Genomic DNA, 26,770 nt, shown 5'->3' on the forward strand with positions numbered 1-26,770 from the left:
TTTCTCTCTCCTTTCATTTTTTTTTGGTAGTTCTAGCTAAATAAAAGACTTTATTTCTTTCTACAGGGCCATTGGGAAGGAAGCCTGGTAATTTTTAGATTAAATTGGAATGCTTAATTATTCATACAACCATTTATTCATTTTTGCTTGTTTGTTTACTTACACACAAAAAATGTTATGTTTAGGTTAATTGGCATCCAAAGTTGTTTTCAAAGACGTCTGTGATGTAATGGGAAGGAGGGAACGAGAGAAGAAGGGAGGGAGGGAGGAGAATTGAGAAACAAAGATTGCATGTCAGCCTGTTTATAATCTAAAAACTATATCTCACAATGTTAGAATGTTGGTCATCGATGTAGCTCACAGGGTTCACAGTTATTAGTCATCTTAAAAAGTAAATACAGGGATTCTGGGAGTTGTACTCACGTCCTCAGGCTTTGCGTTATATCTCAAGCGTTAGTGAATCATTTTCAATTACATACATACATACATAAATATACATCAGTATAAACCAAAAAATACATCAGTAAACCACCAAATAACCTAACACAGCTTATTGCCTTTTTGAAGCACCTCATAAATGAGACTGTACTCTCTCTTTTTATTAAACTAAAAACTATGAATTTTATGATATTCTAGTCGTGTGTGTTGTATTTTCATGTGTGTATATCTTTGTGTCTTAGGTAGGGTTACTATTGCTGTGATAAGGTACTATGATCAAAAACAGCTTGTGGAGAAAAGGGTTTATTTTGCTCACATTTCCAGGTAATAGTCCATTATTGAACGAGATTATGGTAGGAACTGCATAGAGATCTGAAGGCTCACTGTTAGCTCATGGTATGCTTAGCCTGTTTTTTGTTTGTTTGTTTGTTTTTAATAGCACTCAGCTTGGGATGGCACCATCCACATCGATTGTGCCCTCCCGCATAAATTCTCCATCAAGAATATGTACCACAGGCTTGCCCACAGGCCAATCTTGTGGGTGGGGAAAGCATTTTTTCTTAGCTGAGATTCCCTCTTCTATAATGACTCTTGCTTGTGTTGAGGTGACATAAAAACTAGCCAGGGCACCCTGTGTGCATGGAGGCAGAGAGGAGGGTGTTGTTGCCCTGCTCTACCACTTTGCCTTGTTCCCTTGAAGCAGGGCCTCACACTGAACTAGAATGGCACCTAACAAAACGTAGTAATCTGCCTTTATCTGTTGACACCTTCCAGTGTTGGAATTCTATGCTTTTACAGACACATTTAACTTTTTTAAAATAATTCTTTTTTATATTTATTTGTTTATTATGTATACAATATTCTGTCTGTGTGTATGCCTGAAGGCCAGAAGAGGGCACCACACCTCATTACAGATGGTTGTGAGCCACCATGTGGTTGCTGGGAATTGAACTCAGGATCTTTGGAAGAGCAGGCAATGCTCTTAACCGCTGAGCCATCTCTCCAGCCCTGACACATACAACTTTTAATGTACTGGGGATTCAAATACAGGTTCTATGTATGCTTGCACATCAAGTGATTTTATACACACAGCCCTCATACTCTTTTTTTTTTTTAGCTACAAAAGTGGCTATGTAATATGGCTTGACTTGGATCTCATCTGTATTAAACTGTTCTTAATTTTTGCTTCAATTGTCTTCCCACATCTTTAGCATCTATTCCTTAAGAAGCGACGTGACCTATACATTTCTGATCTTCTCTCCTAATACTGTAGTTAGAGTCCATGTAAGCAAGATTCTCCCCATCTCAGCTACTACCTGATCAGTAAGTGCACAAGCACTGGGAGGGAAAGATGTGTGAACGGTAGAAACCTGGGACAACATGGGCACTAACTCTCTCATTAGTCTCCCTTGGATGTCTCTGAGTCTAGACTGGCCAAAGTATGTTGGTGACCATCAATAATTATTCTGATATTTCCATGTGTTTGCCTGTGATGGGCAACAACAAATACGGCAGAGTAACTTTAAACAGAATAATCATGTGCAGGGAAGGGAAAATGAAAATATTAAAGGTTCATGTGAGCATTTTCTGAAGTCGGGTTCTGTGGTTTGATAGAAAATTAGGATATGACCATTGGAGAAGGATGTGGCCATGGGGTAAGTATATAACTGAAGAACTAGAAAGTGGGAGTTGCCCAGGGGCTCAGGCACTGGAGAGAAGGTTACATTTAGTCTCTGAGTGGATGGATTATCTAGAAAGTCTGGTCTGTTTTTTCGTAGCTTGTAAGGGTGAAAGTGGGCCAGCAGGGACATAAAGGAAGGAAGCAGTGGGTTCCCAAGGAGGGTCACGTATTTCCCTGCCCTTGGAGAGGAATGCTAGTCCTTGGACCCAGCCAGGAGCTACTTCAGGTGTGGGGCACAGACTGTATGCTCACATCCTCTTAACATGTGCACCAAGTACTCCTAAACTGTGGGCTTTATTTTCCTGTTGGAAACAGTATTTTCCGTTTTTTTTTATAAATATGCCAATTAAATATTGTCACCCTATAAATTCATGTTGAACAAAATTCCTCAATATTGAGAAGGAGAACCTAGCAGAAGATGTTTGGGTCATGAAGGTAGAGCACTTATCAATTGACGCCATGCCTTTCTTGCTTGAGTTCTCACTGTCATAGGACCTGATTAGCTATAATGAGAATGGGTTATTACAAACATAGTTAACTCCTCCTCTTGTCTCTCATATGTCTCCTCTTGCTCTTTCATGTCCTTCCATGAGTTGAAGCAGCAGGAGACTTTCACCAATGCAGTTGTCAAATGCAGAACTATTAACAATAATGAACTCTGCTGTAAATTACCACATCTTGGCATTTTCCTCCATTAGCAGAAAGCAGACTAAGACCCACACGGAAGCTCTAATACCAAGGTCTGTCCCAGCATTGTACTTGCATAGAATGGGCCCACTCTTTGTGCTTTCTGGATCTTAAAGCTGCGTGTCAGGTAGCAATCTGCTACAACAAGATGGGAAGGCAACGGCTTCCCCTGCTGCTAATGTAGGCCATCTTTTCTTGACTAATGGATCACTGGACACAGGCAGACACAAGTTCACATGCAGATGAATCTTTATATTTTGTTTTGCTTGATATTTGAAACTTTTTAGGCAAGGCTCACAAACCGCAGAAGAGTTTCTACATAGCCTCTCTGCCCAGCTTTCTCCAATAATAGCCTGTTACATAATCATAATGTATTATTAAAATCTGGAAGCTGACAGTGCTATACTCCTATTAGCAGACAGAGGGACCTTAGTGTATAATGACCTCGGAAGGGCTTCCATCTTCAATTGCATCTGCTTTTGCCTAGGGCAATACAAAGTCATTCTGAGCACCAGCCTTCCTTTTACATTCTCCTCTGTCTTACTGATGAGCTATGATCATTAAGACCTGGATGGTCGGATAATAATCCAGCCATGCCTCCCAGTTTCACCTCTCCTCCGGTGTTCACATTTGCTTGGACCGTGGGTCTTTGCAGATCTCTGGGATACGCGACTGTCCATTCAATTCACGTTGTCACAGTGCCACTTCCCAGTTCCTGGACACGTGTAGGACCCACCACAGTCGCAGCCTTTTGTCTCCAGATTGCCCTGAGAGGATGGGCTGTGTTCTAGCTGATGAGCTTCCATCTCTTTAAATCAGTCCCAGCTATTTCTAGAACACCATGTGGCTTCTTCATTTCCCCTCTCCCGCCGTCCATCCCGGACTTTATTATTGCAGTCCACACAGCCTAAAAATTGATTTTCCATGTGACTTGACTATAGATGGAGACGGGTGATGAAAGTGCTTTTGGCACGGTTCAAGCACTAGTGAGAAAGTTATTCTGTCTTCCTTACCTATGTTTTAAAATTTCAACCACAGGAATTCAAAGTCTCCCCTGCATCATCTTGAAAAATCTCTTTCAGGACTATGTGAAGATTAATTAAAGATGCATAGGGACACCTCAATGGCAATAGAGTGACTAGTAGTCTTCTCTTGTGGTAGATCTAACATCTTGTTAACCCAGGGTGTAGCTGTAGGTTGATGTAGTCATCCTGGGTATACCTAAAGGCTCATCTGTGGCGCGATTTCTAATTGGTTTTAATAATAAAAACCTGGAGTCAGATAAAATGAGGTGAAAGTTGAAATTCAGAGAAGCAAAGGAGCCAGCCACTGGTTCCTACCTCTACAAAATCCTCAGTCGGAATGGGATATCCCATTTCTACAAGTCCTCAGACTGAATGCTATCTCTAGGAAACCTCAGACTGAGTCCTGAGCTCCTGTCTCCTTCAACCTTATCACTCACCCAGCCACATCCCTCCTACCTCCACCTCCCTAGAGATGGGATTAAAGGTGAGTCACCACCACTTGGCTCTGTTTCTCTTTTAGACTGATTCAGTCTCTTTAGCTCAGAGTTGCCTTGAACTCACAGAGGTCCTTCTGCTTCTGTCTCCTGAGTGCTAGAATTAAATGTGTGTGCCACCATTGCCTGGCCTCTATGATGACCTAGTGTGGCTAGCTCTGCACTCTGATCATTGGGCAAGCTTTGTTAAAGCACAAACAAAATATCACCACACTCAGCCAAACGTAAGACAATTATTTCCAAGGTTCCTCAATGGTGCGGGTCCCTATTAACTGCAGTTTGACAAGTTGATGCTACTATGTTCTAAGGGTACTAAGGTTTCGCGTGTCATTGTAGTCCCCATCTCATTGCTATCTAGATAAGTTTTGTTGGCAAGGCGCTTATGAGTTTTCTTTATCTGACAAAATTTTAGTGAAAATGGAAAAGATAAATGCATGCAGATGTTTCTTGGCCAGCTAAAGGAGGAGGGTAAACTGACTTGTCCTCCAGGAGACCCACAATGGCCCTATCAACCCCTGTAGCAATTAGAGCAGAAGTTGTAGGTAGACCCCCCAAGCCCCACCCACTGATATCATCTTCAGAGACTAAAATATTTAGCAGGAATAAAGTTTCAAAATGCTATTGTTGGGAGTTGCACTGGGGGCTGTGCAAATGACCTCTCTTATCAGTTGGAAGAAAACCAATTTCTGCAAGCAAGGATAACCTGGGAGAATTGAGGTCGTGTGCATTCATTTCTCAGCTAGAGCAAAGCATATATGGGTCTCTCACAGTTTGCTAAAGGATATTCATAGGAAAAAGTATGGAAACGACATGGAAAATTAAAGTATAACCTGATGGTCATATAAATAATTAGGATTCTAGATTATGGTATTTGGGAAAAGATGTAAAAGGAAAAACTTGATATTTATTGGGGTTATTTCCAATCCTAGAACGCATGTCAATAACTAATACTTCTTTCAGCTTCACTTGTGAGTGTATATGTGTGTGTGTGCAGGCATGTATGCGTACAAGTGTGTGTGTGTGTGTGTGTGTGTGTGTATGCACATACTTGCTTTTCTGCAATGAGCTCCGTTTGCTGTAAAGAGAAGTTTCTTTGATGAGGGGTAATAGCTACCTTTATCTGTGGATGTAAGGCTGAGATTTAGAATGTCATAAGGAATTATGATGGTCTAGCGAAGAAGTGGTGGGTACAGACTCTTCACTAAGATCTATGCCTTCACTAGCCCTGGAAACTGGCTAGGTTTCTAGGACCTAGCAGGATCCTGTTGAGTGAGTGTTGCTTCTCACGGATAAGTAAGAGCGTGACTTCTTACACCTTTATCTCGTCAATTGTCACAGGTATTGCAGCAAGACAGAACCAGTTAATTGCTTCCCTCCCTTGGCAGCTTTTACAGTATTTTCTGGAACCATTCAAGCTAGACTGCAAGAATGAGGCTTTTATGCCAGATCCACCTTGAGTCATTGTTTGGTATCTTCAGTAATAGGGGACTTATCCTCAATCGTTGAGAGGCAACCAGTGATAATCTATATTGTTTGGGAAGTCACTTGAACTATCTTGACCAACCCTTCATATGAAAGTTTCTTGTTTCTGGTACTGGCTGGCTTTTTGTTAATCTATGATTATTGTGGGAAGCATTGACAGCCCAAATGGCTTAACTTTTGTATGTGCGTGCATACACTTATATATAATATAATTCTTTCTTTTTTTCTTTTCTTTTCTTTTTTTTTTTTTTTTTGGTTTTTCAAGACAGGGTTTCTCTGTGTAGCCCTGTCTATTCTCAGACTCCTTCTGTAGACCAGGCTGGCTGTGAATTCAGAGATCCACCTGACTCTGCTCACTGAGTGTTGGGATTAAAGGTGTGTGCTACTACTGTCCTGCCATACTGTGTATAATTTTAGGTAAATACAAAATAATATGATTCCTTGAGGCTTTTTCAAATAACCTTGATCTTACTTATTCTTCTTCCTCCCCCTTCTTCTGTGTTGACTTCCCTCCTTCCTCCCAAGTTGGAGATCTCCTATCCATTGTTCCATTTGCCATTTCTTATCACCTGTATCCTGCCATTACCTTCCCAAGCCTCACTACAGCCTATAGTACCTTTATCCTTTCCTGGTTTCAGTTATTATTCCGCATTTTATACTCGCACCTGAATGTTGAGAGCTGGTAAGCCCAGATGAGAGAGAATATGTGTCATGTGTCTCTCTGGGTTTGGGTTATCATACTCAATATAATCTTTTTTGAGGTCCATAAATTTACCTGGAAATTTTATTTTTCTTTACAGCTAAATAATATTTCATAGTATATATGTACCACATTTTCATTATCCATTCATCTGTTGATGGACATTTAGGTTGTTTCTTTTTCCTGGCTATTGCTGAGTAAAAAAACTGGACACAGAGCAGAGATCAACAGATATGGGAAGTCCAGGCACATGGATACATCTGCATCATAGTTCCTGCACTTACGTGGCTTCTCAGGTAACACTGCTGCACATATAATAATACACCTGCACACATAAGATTGAAACAATGGCAATACCCATAGAGATGTTAACATGGAAGGGGAAAAATTCGTTGGGGCTCTACCCATGGACACAGAGACAACAAAAACAGACTGGCAAGTTGTATTTATATGTTTGCATACACACAGAGACACATATGTGAGTCATACAGCATGGAGAAACCAAGCTTGTATCAATGTGGAAGCTTTATCATTGCTAGCTGCTGGAAGGTACTATGTAGGCTACCACTGACGAAAAGTAACCATTAGTTTCATCTAACTATGTACAGTGCTATACTAGCCAGCCTGGGAAGATGTGCTCACCTGTGCAACAGTGGTAAAAATATGAGAGTAGCCATCACCTTCTGATTGGATTCAAGACCCACTCCACAATGCCTGGCCCCATTAGCAGGACCAAGAACTGGAGACTGGGTAGGTCAGAGGCCCTAGGGGATAACTTTCTACCATTAATGTCCTAAATGAGTACAGTACTAAACCAACACTTATTATTCTTGTATGTTAGTGCGTCACTCAGTCTTCATTAGCGAAGCTTATTTTGCAGGAGGTACCAATTAACACAGAGACCCACAACTGATCAACGTGCAGAATAGAAACAGCAAGGTGATGAGTCCTAAATTGAACATCTGTATCATAGTCCTTCCTATCAAGGCCCAGGAATCATCAAAAAAAGAGGCAAATGAAAGATTATCTGACCCAAAGGCAATGGGTAATTACAGAGAAACTCTTTTCTACAAATAACAGGGAAGCTGCACATTGTGGACACATAGTGCTGTGACTAGATGCCCAAGATCTGTGCAAAATTAGGTCAGACAAAAATCCCAATATGGGATGGGGCTGGGCACAAAGCTCCACCCCTAGCTGAGGTGGTATTGGCAATTGAGAGCTCCTGGGAAAGAATGAGAAAGTTTTCTTCTGGGATGTAGGCCCTGAGAGGCTCCCTGTAAGACCCAGCCATGAAAAGCTAAATAGAAACAGACCACCCAAAGGAAGTTCTTTACTTCCAACCATTATCACCTGACAGAGTAGGACCTGAGTCTTAGTAGTTTACCCAGAAGGCCTGAGTCTCAGTAGTTTACCCTGAAGTTACCCTGAAGTTTACCCTCAGTAGTTTACCTGGTTGCTGGAAGAACCTTAAACTGAGATTACCTGAGCACCACCCAAGAACAGACCATCCAAAGGAAATGCCTAACGTTCCAACCGTTGTAGATAGAATCACCTGCCAGCACACTCACCAGGACACCCGTAGACAAATATCAGCCAATCAAGGGTCCTGAACTTAGAAATCCCTCCTCATCCCCATCTTTAAAATACTGTAAAATCCCAACTCTAACTGAGCTTGGGGCTCTCCAATTATTTCCGTATGTTGGACATGGCGGAAAGACCAAGTTTGCAAACTTGTATGAAATAAAGGCTCTTTGCTTTTACATATGGGACTCGGTCTCCTTCTTGGTTTTTGGGGGACTTCGCGGATCCGGGCATAACACTACCATGTTCCAGGAGATGGCTTTACACTCATGGGCATAATGGCAGCATCAAGTGGACTGAGTGGTTTATTTAACAAAAGAAAAAGAACGCATGAAGTTGGGACACAAAAGTAGTGGGGGGGGGTAGGATAAGATAGAGGTTGAAGGGGAGGAAAGGGGAGGTACATTTGATCAAAACCCATTGTTTTGCATCTATAAAATTCTAAAATAATAAAAAAGTAGGACATACAATAAGACCTGGATTTAGCAAAAAATAATAACAACAAAAAGAGTGAGGCCCCCAAACAAGTCTAAGACCCCAAGCCGCCACAGAAAGACACATTCCACGACAGCCAAGTCATCTAAGGCAAAGTCAGGAAGAATTCTTTTTAAGGAAAAAAGATATAATAGAAACATTCCATTTTTTATACTGTTGAGACAATTACCTATTAAAGGTTCTAGTTTGATTTTTGTTGACAATAGGTAATTCATTTGTAGTTATTTTATAAAAGTATATTATTATAATATATGGCATAACGCTAGGGCTTTCAATATACTCCTGAAGTCTTGTTCACAGCAGAATTTTCCTTCATATGCCCCAGTTTTAGAAAGTAATACAAAGAGATATTTCAGACTATTTTTGGCCGGTTGTCCAAAACAATTTAAAGTTAGGGTTAAGTGTCTTCAGCAGGCAAAACAAAGAGCTTTACCAGAGTGAGAGATGCGAAGCAATCGCCCAGTACGAAAGGAGGGCTGCCAAAGTCTGCTTGTTGTGTCTGAGCTACAGAGATGTATAACACAGTTATTTCAAATAATTTTAATGATTGAGGTGAGTTAATCTGAAAAAAAAAAAAAGGAGAAAAGCAATTTGCAAAAAGCGAAGCCTCCACTGAGTATCACACAGAGGGACAGGAGAGCAAACAGGAAGGAAAGGGAAAGTGTTCAGGAGGCAATTACTCCGTCTCCCGGGGTTCTGTGAATGATCTAGCAGTAGGTGTCCTGCCAGTGGCAAGGGGCCACCTCCATGAATAGGACCCGAGGGAAGTAATCAGAGATAAGAATAACCGGCGGCAAAAGATACAGAACGAGGAGACCGGTGACAACAACGTTTACAGTCTGAACTTCAAAGGCGGCACACAATAAGAAAGTTAGCCAAAGCTGAGAATTAAATGAAGAGCCTGCCCCCAAAATTTACAAAATTGCAAGAAGGCGGAATATAAACTCACTGAAGGAGGCAGGAAAGGCGTGGGCGAGGACAGACTAACGGGGTACAAAAAGACAGTATCCTCATCTGTAGCAGAAAGGACTGGTGAACGTCCTGTGCAAACACGTAAATGGAATCGGGGGTTTCCTGAGGAGGTCAGGGACAAGTTGTGAAAGCTGATTCTTTCCTTCCATAATTGAAGTTACAAGGATCAAACTCAGATTGTCAGGGTTGGTGGCAAACACCTCTACCTGCAGACCCCTCTCCCTGGCCTCGGCCACAGTCACAAATGCGCGCCTCCACACACAGCTTGAAATACTTGAAATACGTCAGAAGTAGCTCTACCACCCCAGATCCCGCTCAAATTATTTGTTTATGTTTGTGAACATGTCTCTGAGGCAAATGTTCTCTCTGGGAGGGAGATTGTTTGTTAATTTGTGGTACTTGTGTTTGAACCGAAGGCCTCGTGAGTACGCGGTGAGCAAGCATGAAGCAGATGACCTACATCCGCTGCCATTTATCTCGAAGGGCCGAACTCATGATTCCCTTGTCTAAATCTCCCAAGTAGTTGAAGGTAGGCCTGGGCCGTCAGCTTGAATACCTGCCAAATGTTGTATGACAGAACTGTATGCTTGACATTGTCACTTTCTTGTCATCTCTTAAAACTTCTGTGTCCAAATTTTCTCATCCGAGGCAAGAAGGTCACAATAGTGGCCATGCATGTCACCTGCTCATATTATCGAAGGCATGATGAGGCTGGGGTGTTGTGCTGTGCTGTGTGACTGGGCACATCATACTGGTGTTGATTTTGCTGGCACTAGTGTTTGTACCATTGCTTGTCACTAATGGCCACACTGTTTGTATGCCTCAGTGAAACAGCATAGCAAGGGAAAAGATTTTGTTAAAAATCAGTATAATATGTTTTTTGCTGCCAAGTTATCATAACAAAAGAAAATGATGAGCTCAATTTTCTTGCAGCTTTTTAAAAATTAAATGTTGTATTTTAATAATAATCATATCAAAAAGAGGAACTATGAGCATTAAAATGAAATCAACCCAGTGTAATTAGTGTGACTTATCAAAATACCAGCAAATAAGAGTATATATGCTTTATTATTTAAAGAAATAAAACAGGTGTTTAAATGAGATAAAAATGCTTTTTGAATTAACAGAGACTATGAATTGAATTATACTTTTAAAATATGGAAACAACAGGCTCTAATTGTTTTTCCATATATACCAGGTTAATATTTTATTTAAAAAATTTCAAGAAGAAATAATCAATGTGATGAATACATTTGTATGCAACTCTATCCTCTCCCAATGGAATTTTGGTCCTGACAATGAAAGAGAACTTAAATATCAATATAGTGTTGAATATTAGTGGGAAATGCTAACCATAATGAAAAGGAAGTAGATTCTTCTAGGGTTTTTAGCTTAGCAGAGAAAGTTCTGCATAGATTTTGGATCTTGAAAGGGAACATAAAGATGAAGCAAGGTTCTGGAAGGTGACTGGCTTGAGACATGGGAGGGAATTCAACAGCAGACAGGGTAACAGCATACAGGCCTGAACATAGGTAACATAGTTCATGCACAAGATTGCAGGACTTGCAAAAGGTCATCACATCGTCCCCCTTCCCCTCCTCCCTCAGCTCTTCACACTCTCCTCAAAACCCTCCCTTGCCCTCTCTCAAATAGACAACCTCTTTTTATTTTATTATGTTTGTTAAACACACACACACACAGACCCCACTTACCAGCAACTCCCAAAGAGGCAATACATTCCAGACAATGAGATTTTTATTTGATAATCTATGGTGTCTCAGAGAGGCACTGTCCCCTTGTTATAGGGTAAATCTATTTAAACTCTTTATATGTGTCTATGTATTTTATGAAGCTTCTACAGTAGGAGGTTTGTGCGGGGCTTTTTCTAAGGTCTTTAATGTTATTTATCATTCCACATACTCCCTCCTTTTCCCTACCCTCTCTTTACCCAGTTAACCCTTTCTTGTATCATTATTTCTGACTGCCCCTTTATACCACTTATATTCTATCTTCCCTCCCTTGAATATCCCCTCCCAAGACCCCTGTACTGACATCTATGGGTTAATTTAAACACATATATCTAAAGATTAAAAGCTAGCATCCACACATGAGTGAGAACATGTGATATTCATATTTCTGGATTTGTGTTACCTTACTCAGAATGGTTATTTCCAACTCCACCAATTTATCTGAAAACTTTATAATTTCATTTTTCATAATAGATGAATAATATTCCACTATGTAAATGAGCCACATTTTCATTATCCATTTTGCTGCTGGTGAACATCTATGTATTTCCACTTCCTGGCTATTGTGAATAGATCAACAATGAAAATGGATAAGCAGATATCCCTGTAGTAGAATATAAGCTCAAAGATCAGTATAGCTGGATCACCTGGTAGACCTGTTTCCATCTTTTTAAAGAAACTGCACCCCGATTTTCATAGTTTTATTTCTGTTGCCCTGATAAAATATCCTGACAAAAATAAATTAGGGGAGAAGGGGCTTATTTTAGCTGACAACTCTATGTTATGACGCTTCATTGTGGAGAAGTCAAGGCAGCAAGCACTTAAAACAGGGACATGACATCCGCAATTGAGAGTAAAGCAAAATTAGTGCACACAATATGTGTGTGTGTGTGTGTGTGTGTGTGTGTGTGTGTGTGTTTACTACTTAGCTCACTCTTGACTCTTATAGAGTCCAGGACTCAAACCTAGGGAATGGTACCACCCACAGTGTGTTGCATGTTCCAATGTCAATTAACATAGTTAAAACAATAGGCCAGAGACCTGCCCACAGACCAACCCAATCCAGACAATCTCTCACAGAGACTCTCTTCCCAGACAATCCTAGGCTGTGTCAAGAATATAGTTAAAACTGACCATCACACGATGTATTAATTTACATAGGACTGCTTATATTTTCTGAGCCACATTTAAAGTCTTCATACTTAACATATTTTCCTAGAAGTTTTGTTTTTTAAAGGTAAAATTTGTAAAACATTGCACATTTTTAAGTGATAAGGACTGAGTGGTATTTAGTATGTTCACAGTGTTGATAAGCCACCGCTTCCATCTAGTTCCAGAACACTTTCCTTGTCATTTACCTGTCCAGTAGCTACTTTCTCTTGCCAACAACAACTCCCCATGGGTTACTTTATTCTGGTATTTCATAAATACAATCCGTGACTGACCTAACTGCTTTCACTTAGCATAATAGTTTCAAGAGTCATCCATTGTTGCAACATGCATCAGTACTTTATTTTCCCCCCTATGTCCAAATAATATTCCAGTGCCATCCATTGATGGACGTTTGGGCTACTTGCCCTTTGACCATTACGGATAGTGCTGCTACTGATGCACACGTGCATATATTACGTACCTGCTCTCAAGTCTCCTGCGCATATATCAAGGAGTATAATGGCTGTATTAAAAGGTAATTTCACATTGAATTTCTTATGAAAGAACTGCCAAGATATTTTCTCTTTAGGTTTTGCATGATTTAGTTAACATAAAAACTAAAGTTTTAGATAGCAAGTTCCTGATCAGTATTCCTTGAATGGTATCATGTTTAAAATTGAAACCATTAGTAACTTGATGAATTGGGCCTGTTACTTCAAATGAAAGGTGTTTTAAGGAATCGTGCTCTAGGAAATCAGTGAACGAGACCACATGGTTACCGAATAGTTACCAAATCTTTTGGTATGTAAGGTATTGGCAGAGGGAAAGAAGGCAGTAACTCTGGACCTGCCACTATAAATCTTACTCTGCTATGTGATCAGGACAGGGGACTTCAGGAAGGGAAACCCCACAAAGAAAGGGGCTTGTTTCATGCAACTTCCCTTCTTGGCTCCCGTGTTCTTTATTTTAACCTCAAATCCCACCTTCAAAATAGCACACACCAAATGCAAAAAAGAAAACAGGGAATAAGAAAAACAGAGAGAGAGAGAGAGAGAGAGAGAGAGAGAGAGAGGAGCACCCTGAGGTCATCAATGAAGCAGCATCAAGGAAATGTCTCTTTTTTATTTTTTATTTTTTAATTTATTTATTAAAGATTTCTGTTTCTTCCCCGCCACTGCCTCCCATTTCCCTCCCCCTCCCCCAAACAAGTCCCCCTCCCTCGTCAGCCCAAAGAGCATAACAGATCAGCTTTGTCAGTCATTTGAACATTCAGGACCATTGTCAATTACACTCTCCTGTTTATTCAGGGCTCCTGATTTTTTACAACTGATATTTTGCCTTTCGTGTAGGAATTAAATATAAATTTAAATGTCCAATAAAAGACTAATTTTAATGCGGAAAAGTGACGGTGTCTTTCTCTGTTTATGTGTCCACCTGTCTGCCTAATATTCTTAGCTTGGAGTCCAGCAGGTGATGCACACCTGTAGTCTCGGCCCTGACACTCGTGAGAAGCAGGATTAGGAGTGCAAGGTCATTCTCACCCACTGTTTCTAAGACATGGAAATTGTTGACTAAATGCATTCTTTGCAAGATGGGGATATTTATTTTCATCTGCCTCTTGCAATTTTGGCCAATTCTTTGAGAATAATTAAGTAACTCTTGAAGATTGAAATGCAAAGATGAATTTACATAAAATTGTGACCAAGTTCTACTGTTTTTACTTTTATTAAAAACAAATGTATCGTTTTAGATTACGTTGACAATGGCTTATGCCATTGGAGTATAAGCTTTGAAGTCTTATTCTGTGCAGTAATGCTTCAGCAAGACATATCTCTCATCTAAGAGGTCTCCTTCCTAAGTGATGTTCACACTCTGCTTCCTACAATAGTGATGCTTCTTTGGGGGATTTTAGATGAGATACTATGTTCCCTTCCTCCCCACGTTTTAACTTCTTGCCCTCTCAAAGGGGGTTTTCTTTTCCGTAGCCTACAAAAGAAGGAAAAGAAAAACTGGTTTGACTCATTCCCCCCCCCCCCCCCACACACACACCCAAATCAGTTTTTCGAATTGCTTTCTGAACACTGTCCCTCATGCTATTCTTGAGGTGTGTTGTTGCGGGTGAGACAGATAATAGGAAAAAGAGCACTTAGATGGCTGAGATTGCCATTAAAAAATATAGCTCCAACTTGACACAAATTGGCTCCTTTGCCAGGTTTCTATGTCTTTGAAGCTTCTGATGTTTAAACAGTTTATGTAACAACTGAGAAAAGCCTGTTTAAATATGCAGAAGGAGCAGTGCAAAACATCTCCCCTCAACCACTTGAAACCTCCCTGTGCGTGAGTGAGTTTGGAAACAGAAGATGATGCATGCCCTTGTTCCTGTGATTAGGACAATCCTCCTCTGCCCATCTGAGCGCTTTGCCAGCATACTAGCGGGCTCATATTGAAGCTGTCGTTGGTCCAAACACTCAGGCCTAAGCTGGCCTGGGCCACTCCCAGCACAACCTGTCTTATCCATTTCCTGGCTGTGTCTTTTTGGGCAGGCAATCTTTTTCTAGGTCTTGTGAAAGGAAGGAATATTTAGGATGGTGGAGCTTCTCAAGAGTGGCAGTGTGTCCAAGGGACAGTCAAGGCCACGGTCAAGGACAGTTACTTCAGTGATGGTGTAAAGAGAAGGTTTCCTGCATTATCTTTAAGACCTCAACACTGATGTGCTTCAAAACCATATTAAGAATGCCTGGCTCCCCATGAAACCTACTACACCCAGGTCTGCCAGGAAATTTGGGTAGGAATGGGGTTGATGATCTTCCCCTTCATACAAGGAGAAGTGTTGATGCGAGAAGTAGAGCTTGGGAAGGCTCCAGTCCAGCACCTGCCCAGGGCCATCATTAACTGCTCCCTTTGTCCAATCAAGATGATCTCTGTCAGCTAAATGTGAGCAAGCTGTGCTGGATGGGAGCATGGACCATCACTGTACACTTATCTAAGGCCCGTTGACAATGTATTCAATGATGACAATGACATCAGTAAGTGTATCTGAGATACACCAAATGGGGACAAAAAAGAAGACCCCCCCCCCAGGACAGCAACAAGTAAGAGCAGTCACTCCAGAGCTGGGCCCTAGAGCAAGACAGTTAATAAGTGTCTTGAACCTGCTTTTCTTTGATGGAGGAAGGTCATTGGTTAAAAAATAAAGAAACTGCTTGGCTGGCCCTCATAGGTTAAAACATAGGTGGGAGGAGTAAACAGAACAGAATGCTGGGAGGAAGAGGAAGTGAGTTCAGAGGCCATGCTCCCCTCTCCCAGGCAGATGCACGAGATGAAGCAAGCTGCCAGGTCAGACATGCTGAATCTTTCCCGGTAAGACTGTGCTACACAGTTTATTAGAGATGGGTTGATCGGGATATCAGAATTAGCCAGTAAGGGCTAGAGCTAATGGGCCAAGCAGTGTTTAAAAGAATACAGTGTCCATGTAATTATTTCGGGGCATAAGCTAGCAGGCGGCTGGGGTGCTGGGGACGCAGCCCCGTCACTCATATTACAACATTTCTTCCTTCCTTGCTTCCTTTCCTTTATTCCTCTCTCCCTTCTTCCCTCCATCTCTCCCTGCCTCCCTCCCTTCCTTTCTTCCATGAATGGTATATACATATTTGTGCGTGTTCATGTGTGTATGCATGTGTATATATGTATGTGTGTGTGCACATGAAGGGCAGAGGCCAGGTAGCTTTCACTCTCCCTTTTCTGTTTCAAGACAGGCTCTCTCCATGTGCCCAGAGTTCTCAGTTGGTCAGTTGGCTAGACTGACCTCCAGAAATCCAGCTCTCCCCACCTTCCCACACCACCTCAGGACCAAGGTTGCTGGTGTGTGCTGCCACACCTGGCTAGCTTCATTTTTTTTAAATTTTATTTTATGTGCATGGTTGTTTTGAAAGTATGCATAGGTGCTGTGCTGTGTGTGTACTTGGTGCCCATGAGAGCCCAATGATGGTGTTGGATTCTTGGGATCTACAGTTAGAGGTTGTTATGTGTGCTGAAAAGCAGATCCTCTCAAAGAGCAGCAATCTTGACCACTGATCCATCTGTGCCTGTTTTGTTTCTTTGTTGGGGTTTTGGTTTTTTTCTTTTTCACATAGGTCCTGGGGATGTAAAGTCCTCAGGCTTATACAGCAAACATTTTTTTTACACTGCGCCATCTCCCCAGCCCTTGAGTCTCTGTTTCTTCTTCTAGGAGAAGAGAGCAACGTTATCTGCAAGGCAGTGGGCACAAAGACTCAGAGAATGGTTAGATGACTAATAAGTGCTGGCTATTATTACTTCATCTTAAACATTCCTTAAAGTATTAACGTTTAAAACCAAACTCAATTTCACAGAACCCATTGACTCAGAAAGCATTTAGGGAGTTAAAAATCTCAGGTTCATCATCTTTCAACATTATCAAAACAAACAGTAGACACTCCAGAAGTCTCCTGGAGGAGGGCGTTCAGACAGCCCAAATTGAAGTGTGGAGCAAGAAGCATATTTCCACTTCTCTAGCAATTAATCTCTCTATGTCTCATTCCTGTTTCCGAGTTCTGTGCACTCTGTGGTACCTGGAGGCTCTTAAGCAGTTTGTATTTCATTTTTCTCCTGTGATGACAAATATATCAGCATTACTGGTTCTTAAATGTGAAAAGACTCGAAATGGAGGAATAACATCAGGTCTTCCAAGATTTGCCTAAAAATATTCTTAGGTCTCCTTTTCCTGGTTCCATGTGCTTAGCTGTACACTTTAATTACAGCATGGGATAAAAACGCATCGTGGAGGTAATCATGTCGAAGACCACACACAAAAATGGCACAGGGATGCTTTCATTTATTTTATGGTAGAAGGATGACTTTAGCATGATTTTCTATAACATGAAAGATGAAATACGTGTAATTTATTTATAAACACGAAACGAAAGCTGCTCTATCCCCACTGTGTGCTGGCATTTTCTGAGGGGTTGTCAAATTTTCCAAAGAAATACTGGCCCTTACCTTCTCAGAGCTGAGAGACACAGGAGGAGGGGAAAAATGAACATTTTCACAAATACCAAAACTATAAAGCATGCAGGAAGTGCAGCAAAGGTTAAAGGAAAGTATTTATGGGAACAACAAAATAATGGAAGGTGAGGACTTCCTGCAGGGACCTTTAAGAAAGCATCCGAATGGTGGCATTTACGCTGGATAGGATTTTGACAGAAGGGACAGGTGAGGTTGGGGGATCCCAGAGAAGAGAAGAGTATGAACAAAGGCGTGGCAACATCAATGGTCTGTGCTGGCTGCAAACACACGGGCAGGGAGAGGTGAAGCGCACGCTGGTAACATCATGGGTAGCAGTGGGGAGGTCACCATATCTGAGAGACACTGGCAGGAAACGAAGCATCAAGAAGGAAGAATAAGGCGGAAGCGAAAACCTCAGATGTTAAAGATGTAAGAAGAAAAGTCATTTTAATAAAGCCAGAAAGAGACATGTTTTAGTGCTGGGGCTGAGCAGGAGGCTAGTGAGACAACCAATGTTTCTGGGAATGCAGCTCAAGGGTGGAATGCTTGCTTGCCTAGCACATATGATCCCTAGGTTCAAGTTCTAGTACAGCCCCCAAGAAGAAAGAGAAAGAAAAAGACCAGTGATAGGGTAGATCCCCCCCCCTTCCCTCTTGACAGAGAAGTTTCTGGGGTGAAGCCAAGGGACAGAGGAAGTGTTGGAGGACAGTGGGAAGCAGTTAATCCTCTCTAACTCAAGCCTTGTTCAGCTCAGCTGGATTCCCTAGTTTCTCTGCTCTGTGGTCGGATCCCAGAAGGAAATGAGTGGCACACCCACACTGGCAACTGGTGACTTCCACATGGAGAGGGCTGGTGAGGTGTATGTAGGAATGGTGAGGCGCTGTGACCACCCCTCATCCCGAGTGGCAAAGGCAGCAAATGGTCTGAGCAATGGAAGGCAGAATGCAACTTAGCCTCCATGGGGAAGCCAAAGAAGTATTAAACAAGGTGAAAACTTTTAGAATCAAATGGAGTATATTATGGATCCTATTCAAACGGTATATGTGCAAGACATGTTTAAAAATGAGGTTAAAAAGGAAGGATCCTTCAACAGAGATGAATGCTTGATTACAGTTGTCATAGTTGATGCTGCTAGATATCAGGCTTGCACAGAGGCTTCTACAGAGAAACTTCTGCAAGGCCAGGTGCCCATGGACAACATTCTAGTGTTAATCATTGTGACCAAAGATATAGTAATCAAAGTATCTGATGTAGGGGCAGGGAAGATAGCTCAGTGCATAATAAAACACTTGTTCTCCAAAGGTGAGTATCTGAGTTCAAATCCCCAGCATTGCACAAAATGCCAGGCATTGCTGCATATGCCTGTAGCCCTGGCATTAGGAAGAAAGAGACAGGGGAAGCCCAAGAGCTTTCTGGCTGCCAGGATAGTCACACATCAGACTACCAGTTCAGTGGCCTCATGGCAATAATATGAAGATGGAGAGAGGAAGACATTCTATGTCATCTCCAAGTTCACACACCTGTGTGCATGCACCATACACAATACAACCTATACACACACACACACACACACACACACACACACATACACACACACACAATCTGAGTTTTGTCTTTAAAATGTTCCTCTTGTCTTCATTCTCTCGATATGCCCAGGGGTTCACTACGCTATGCCTATTTCCATCACAGCTCACTGCTGTTCTGCTGTCCCCAAATAAGTATGAGTGTACTCTGGAGACCCTCCCTCTGGTTATTCTTTATTAAGATGGCTGTAATTGCCCTGACATCAGTCATCATCACTCGCCACCCCTATTTCCTGTTTAACCCAAAGGGAACCTGAACACATGAGTTCCCTGGAGTGCCAGGCAGAGAGAGGAGGCTGCATGCCTGGAGGCTGTAAGAAGCTGTTGTCGGTGCCTTCTCAGTTTGTTATTTGGAGCACTGGTCACCATATCAACTGAAATAGGATCATATGACACTTGCATGGCATCTATCTTCACAGAAACCAGCCATTGGGTCTTTTGCCCTGTTGTATTTCTGTTAACCTGACCTCATGTCTTACATGTAGTCAATTTCAAGATTGAACAAAAACAGCAAACATTACATTCTCTTCTATTTGTTGCAGAAGTTTTGTAAAAAGTTCAAAAGAACTTAAAAGAGATATACCATTCGTTTATTTTTGGGTTTATTTTAAGCCGTGCTTAGAATAAATCTATGGAGCTGAAGGGTTTTTTTTTCTCCTTGATGTGGCTATAATCCTTTTCTCCCTGGAGTCGGGTCCTCAGGAGACACCATTGTGTGGCAAGCAGTGGAAAGCTGAAGGTCCTAAATATCCAACTATTGAACAAGCAGAGGTGGTGGCAGCTGGAAGCACCAGAGAAGCTGTACTTACACGAGGAAGGCTTATGCTTCCGAGCCTTCTACACACTTATCTAATTCGCTCTATTTTTGTCAAAAAAAAAAAGTCACTCTGTATTGATGAAAATTTTTACTTAATTAGTGACAAAATTCTTTCCAGTTGTACCTTGGAAGAAGGCTGTAACAGAACAGTGCCAAGCGTGAAGTATTGTGGCTCCATGAAAGATGCATACATAAGGGAAGGTCATTCATCTGTTTGTAGTATAATCATTGTTTTCAAAACACTGTGCTAAGGGCCAGGAATATAACTATAAGCACAATAGGCCTGCCTCTTGCTCCAAATGTTCTTAGAGTTATGTTCTAGTTTAAAGTAGTAAAGCAGGAAACAGCGGGGAAGCAGATTATAGGAGACACATTGTAAAAGAAGATTGGAGCCCCCTGTGGTAGGTAACTGGTTATGACTTGGGTTGGGATGAAGGGACAGGCTAGAGAGTGTATGTGTGTGTGCCATTTGGATTGAATGTTAAGAAAGATTGGTGGGTACAAGGTGAGATTTGGAGCAGCTGCACATTGTTCAGGATGCCACTTACAGATGTGCTAAAGGGTTCAGAGAAAATAATCTGTCTTTTGTGTCAAAAACTGCAGAAAGTTTGGGGTGAAGACATAAAGGGATCAGATTTATTTAGTGGCCTAGAGTTCACTAGTTATCCAGAAAGTAGCAGCATTTCAGTAGAACAGTGAACACAAAAGCATACTGGTGTCATTTGAACAGAGAAAGGAACGAAGAAGTATAAGTGACAGGGATTGAATGACTTATGTGGTACTTTGTTACACAATGCAAAAGGGGGGGAATCAGGAAGGAAATGTGAGGTGACAGAAGACAATGACCACTTATAATAGGACTGAAGAGTGCGTGTGTTTATTGTGTAAGGAAATGATGATGCTAGGGAAATGATCACAGGAATTCAATACTAAAGCAGGAACAGGAGACAGGATCTGAGACACAAGATGTAATACTGAGAGGAAGAGGCAGCTGTCTGGGACCAGCCTTGACAAAATACATCTCGCCAGGGTAGAGGCATGGGAATTTAGAAATAATAGTAAAGAATATGAAGATGCAAATGAAAATAACAAAATAGTATTGGGAGGGAATTCCAGTGAGTGCTGAAAACTGACACGTGTTTAATTTCCAACTGCTTAAAATACCCTTGACTCCAAAAGGTAGGAGGAAGACAAAAAACTACATTAACATGATACAAGGAAATGAACATACCAGTTGAAGGTTGCCTGCTACATTCCTAGTTACACGTTAAGTTGCTAGAACAAAACAAGTCTTGCTTACACCCTAGACCAAAACATTCTGTAGGCAAACCACTCCCTGGGTGGAATCCCAAGTTATCTCCATAAAGGGAACTAGAACTTAGTTGGATCCTTAGACTCTTGTTTGAGGTAGGAACAATCTACTTCTCTATTCCTGGAGTACAAGGTCTGGTTATTAGCCACACCTGTTGACAATAACCTTGAGAGAGCAGAACTCTGCTCAACAACTAAGTGTGACCTTTTGTTTGAGGTAGAAGCACAACAGCCTCCTTGTTGGAAAGAACAAGAGGCAAGTTCCAACTCTCTTTGTTCAGCATGGAAACAGGCCCACATTTCTGAACCTCCACCGGCAGCACAGGAAGGCAGGGACCTGAGAAGTAGGCAGGGCTCTTTACTTGAATGTAGAAAGAGAAGACCGTTTCCCATGATCCTTTGTGGGAAATTGTCAGAGCAGCGATGTGAGAAGGAAATGTGGGACAATGGGCACTGTAAAACAGTGGCTCACGTAGTGGGGAGGTGAACTCACAAGGAAATGTGTCACTGTTAGATGCTTGTTTGGGGGTTATGGCCAGTAATTTGAATGCAACCTTACAGTCTTTGGTGTCATTTTCCTAGCAAAGGCTAACGTCTTTTATGCAGTTACGTGTTTGAATAAGTCACAGTTTTGGCAGCTGAATATGAAGTAAGAAGAAAGGGAAAATTGTTATGAGTGGTCAAAGGAGTGATGAGCCTTCAAATCTAAGTAAGGAAGCCACAGACACAGGGGTAGGAATGATATAATAGGAGGAAGTGGTCACTTGCATGTATCACAGGAAGACAAAAATCATTGATACATGTAATGGAAGTGGACTGGGAAGCTGGGCAATGGTAGCATGTTGAATGTGAAGTCTCAGAGAGGTGGCATTACCTGCCATGGCAAGAACTAGGCTGTGTCCATAGGCAGATGATTGAAGTGGCATGCAAGAAAAGACAACAGGAGTTGTGGGAGACAAAGTTACAGAGCTGAGGGTGTGTTATTTGTGTGACATCACAATCCCCTGCAAGTCATGGCTGCTATTGGGATGAAAAGGAAGGCAGTGGGGCAAATCTTCAGAGACATGACACTGGGCAGAATGAGTCAAACAAGGGTGAAACTCTGCCAGCTATGACAGGAGATGGGGTTGATGGGGAACTGTGCGGTTAAGAACCTTGTCTGCTCTTCCAAAGGTCCTGAGTTCAATTCCCAGCAACCACATGGTGGCTCACAACCATCTGTAATGAGGTCTGGTGCCCTCTTCTGGCCTGCAGGCATACACACAGACAGATCATTGTATACATAATAAATAAATAAATATTTAAAAAAAAAAAAGAATGGCTTGGGTATGGACATGAGCTCCCTGTGACTTCCTGGCAGCCCTATGAGAGGTAGACTGGTTCCTAGTTGCTGTCTGTCCTCAGGACTAAGCAGACAAAAATGTTCAGAAGCTGGAGGGACAAAAAGGCTTGCTGATCATGAAACTAGATTCTAGAAGACACTGGAAAGTCTAATAGAGAACAGGCAAAAAGTTGGGTAGTATATGAGAGACTGAGTCTAAACAGGAGCAAAGCCAGGGTCATGGTAAGCATGGAGCAGAGACAGCCTTGTGGATATAGACAGAACTGGACTGGAGGAGGATCACTTTCCTCTGAATATGCTCTTGTCCCTCACTATTGCTCTGCACTTGACTTTGCCTTTCCTTAGGGAATGAAGGGCTGCCAGGAGTTGTAAAGGAAAAGACACTTTGAAAGGAACAAAAAGACAAATTCTGTAGGTCATTTGCAGAATAGATTTTGTTTTTCTGACTATTATGTTAGTCATTGTTTCTTGACAGCATTTAAATGGCAGAAATTCAAGAAACAAGTAGCCATTTCTTAAATGCTGGGAATTTTCCCCCTGGAGACTACCAGTGCTGGGGATTTTGCCCTAGAGACACCATGCTGGGGATTTCCCCCTGGAGACACTGCTGCAGGGGACTTCCCCTGGAGACACCACTGCTGGGGATTCCCCCTGGACACTGCCACTGCTGGGGATTCCCCCTGGACACTGCCACTGCTGGGGATTCCCCCTGGACACTGCCACTGCTGGGGATTCCCCCTGGAGACACCATGCTGGGGATTTCCCCTGGAGACACCATGCTGGGTATTCCCCCTGGACACTGCCACTGCTGGGGATTTCCCCTGGAGACACCACTGCTGCAGGAGATTTTAGAGAAACAGCTCACTTCTCCCAGTTCACACTGTCTTCTGTTTCCACTGGAATCACAGAGGGTGAAAGGAGTTGAGAAGTCCCAAGGTGAAGGACATTGTTTCAAACAGAGGAGCTAAGGGTGTTACGGCAGATAATGAATAGGGCAAGGAGAGCACAGACATTTTAACCAGGCTGGGGGACATCTGTGTGTCTGCCCTGGTGACAGTAACCAGAAAACAACAAGGGTTTGATGGAATTCTACCATTATCTGCTGAGAATGGTCAAAGAAAATATTCCATCAACTCCCAATCCACCCTTATACCAACATTAAACTATTAAAAAAGTCATTTATTCTACCAACTCAATAGCATTATATTTTATAGGACACAGCAACCAAGTTCAGTTTCTAGTTATCTCTAATTTCTGTAATTATCATTGGTAGACCCAATGGGGAATTTTTTCTCTCTCTTGCTGATGATTTCAGAAATGAAAGAAAAATAAAACAGCTTTCAATTCACAGCTTGAAAAACATCAAAAGTTCAAGGAGCTGAGTTTTAAAAGGATTCTGTGGTCAACTTTGTCAGATCATGGTTAGAGAGGCAGAAGCTTGGGTCCCCAACATACACCGTCACTTTATTCTCCCGCAGATAACTCTGTCATTGAGACCTAGATTGCAGATGGATGTTTCTAAGTCTTTCAGATAATTCATAAAATAATTCTAAGTCCCTAAGTAACATTCATATTAGGAAAGGAATATGTCAAGAAAGAAAGAAAGAAAGAAAGAAAGAAAGAAAGAAGGAAGGAGGAGGGAAGACAAAAGGCTTTTCCTGTTGCTTCACTTCTTGTCTGTATTACAACTCTAAGGAAATTTCCTGCTGTTAAGAGTCTTAAGCACCAAGGCCATGCTTCTTGCTCTTTCTTTCTCTTGACAGCACCGAGGCACGAGGTGGCAGCAGGTTCGCAAAGTTGCTGAACCCGAGCACAGAGGTGGACAGCGCCTGGCTAGGAGGGCGGCATGGCCTCAGCTCATGGGCCAGTGGACAGACAGGAGCAGGGGGTCAGACAACTTAGGCACCCCTGTGTCTGAGACACTGGACCAGAGAGAGAGGCACTGGGGAGAATCGGGAGGACCTGGCAGCAGCGGCCATAGAGACGATGACATGAGTGAAGGTTTATCTTTAGGAAGGCTTCAACCCTTCCTGCTCCCACACTGAACCCATGGGGGCTACAGACTGAAAAGGGGCACGAGGCTCATCAGTGAGGTGAGAGGGGCTTTTCCCCTTAGATACAGTCTAAAAGAGAAGTTCATATCAAATCCCTCCTGAATCTTTTCCCCTGAAGTTTTGAATTTAAGATAAAAGTTCTGAGTTTTGCCTCACCGGACCAGAAAGTGTTCCCAGCACATAGAATGTATTTTAATTAACCAGGCAATTATGTTCTTATGCATTATAAGCAGGACCATCAAAGGACATCTTTTGCCTGCGGGGTCTTCTGTCCTTCAGCATCCAAAGGTATCCTCTTATCTCTCCCTTCCTACACAAAGAGGACAGAGATAGAAAAGGGTGGGGGGCACACAAACCAGCACCCAGGGTTGTGTTTTCTTCCTCCTTACTCTGATTTGATGTCTTTTCTCATTAGTTCCAATGCTTCAGTTTTAGTAAACACTCTCCTCCCTGCTCTCTTGCCTTTTTATTTTTATTTTTTAAAAGGTTTTAATGTTAGCATGCCAGATCGTACTGGATTTTATCACGGCTGATTCATGTTCTCTGTTCACTTGCACCCCCTCCCAGCACTTCTTTTCTATGCCCCCTCCTGCTTCTTCCCCTTTCCCAGATCCTCCCAGGATACTTGAAGGATCTCGTGTATTCTATTGCTCTGTTGTTCTTTCTCCCTTCTGGTGAGATCTCTTCTTCCTCTGCTGTGGTTCCATTTCTGTTTTCATCTCTCACACACACGCTCACACACACACACACACACACACACACACACACACACACAGATAGAGGGGGGGTTCACATGAGATAGATCATGCAGTATTTATTGTTGCCCCCATTTCCTTATAAACATCCTGATTGAGTATTTGTACCTGATAGCCAAAATCTGAGAATAATCACAGAGAGCTTCTTTAGAACGCTTTCCCATAGAGAGGTGACTCTCAATATTTGCTGAATTCATTTATAAGTGATTGACCTTATTAGCATGAATAGGCACTTATTACACACCACACTGGCATTTTACATTCATCATTTGATTGCAATATCTGCAGTCATTTGGGATTAGATTTTATCTCAGCTTTGCAGAAAAGGAAACCGAGTCACAAAAAAGATGCCTAAACATGGCTGCCTAAAACATAACCTGAAGAAGGAGGGAACCGATAATAATGCAAGTAAGAGAGATGCTCAGGAGAATTCATGTAATTCCTTTAGAATTCCTAATTCCATTAAGGCTGCACTTCCCGGTTCTGAGGTCAGCGCATGTATCCCAGGTGCACTTGCGTGAGTTGCCCGCCATCTGGGTCACCAGCGTCTGACGTAGAAGCCCCGTTATGCAGGCGCAGGGTGTAGTGTCGCCCATCATCAGCGTCTGACGTGGGCACGTCTTTCTCCCTCACGCGTATGTGCTGGGAAACCTTTAAAAGCTAAAGGTGCCGTTCCCACGTTCTCTTCCTCGCCTTCTGTTCACCGTTTCCGCGAGCTCATCTGCACAGATCTTTTTAATAAACTTATACGTGTGGGTTTGTTTGTGTCTCGTGCTCTCTCCTCATTTCTGCAGGGCATTTTAACTCAGCCCTAGACAAAGAACTACATTCAACTGAGGAGTGTTAAAAGTATAGAAAATAGTCTTCTCCAAGGAAGAGCACAATGGTTGTTTCCCAACACCAAATGGTTAGAATTAAAAACACATACATATAGGTAGGATTATAGAGATTGAGTAGGTTGTGTTTATGTATGTAGCCCCCCCCACACACATATATGTATCAACAATTAAACAAAAGCAGGCCATGAGTTTTAATGAGAGCAAGGATTGGGTTACATAGGAGGGGCTGGGGAAAGGCAAGGCAAGGAGGCAAATGTTGTAATCATATATAGTGTCAAAAATATGAAAAAAATAAATATTTTAAGTTGCTCTGTGTCCTGTATATGAGAGAAAACGTGGTATTTTTCTAAATATGGCTTATTTTACTTCATATGATTTCCAATTCTATTGATTTTTTTCAAGTGACGGGGTTTTATCCATTTTTATGGCTAACCAAAGCTGCATTGTACATGTAAATTACACAGTCTCCATTCTTCGTTCATCATTCTGGATACCAAGACTGATTTTCCAACTTGGCACTTGGGAAAAAGGAGAGAACCAGCAAGGCACATGAAACAGTAAAAAGACACATATGGTCTAGGTACATGAC

The 26,770-nt window shown here is 42.0% G+C and overlaps 1 pseudogene; it reads left to right on the forward strand.

Annotated features, from left to right (window-relative positions):
• Window positions 1–12,977: 12,977 nt before the first annotated feature.
• On the forward strand, window positions 12,978–15,350 carry LOC121458728 (annotated as a pseudogene).
• The last annotated feature ends 11,420 nt before the right edge of the window (window positions 15,351–26,770 follow it).

Source organism: Microtus oregoni, unplaced genomic scaffold (genome assembly GCF_018167655.1).
Source record: "Microtus oregoni isolate MIOR12 unplaced genomic scaffold, Mior012 000001F_ref0000356, whole genome shotgun sequence".
Lineage (NCBI taxonomy): Eukaryota > Metazoa > Chordata > Mammalia > Rodentia > Cricetidae > Microtus > Microtus oregoni.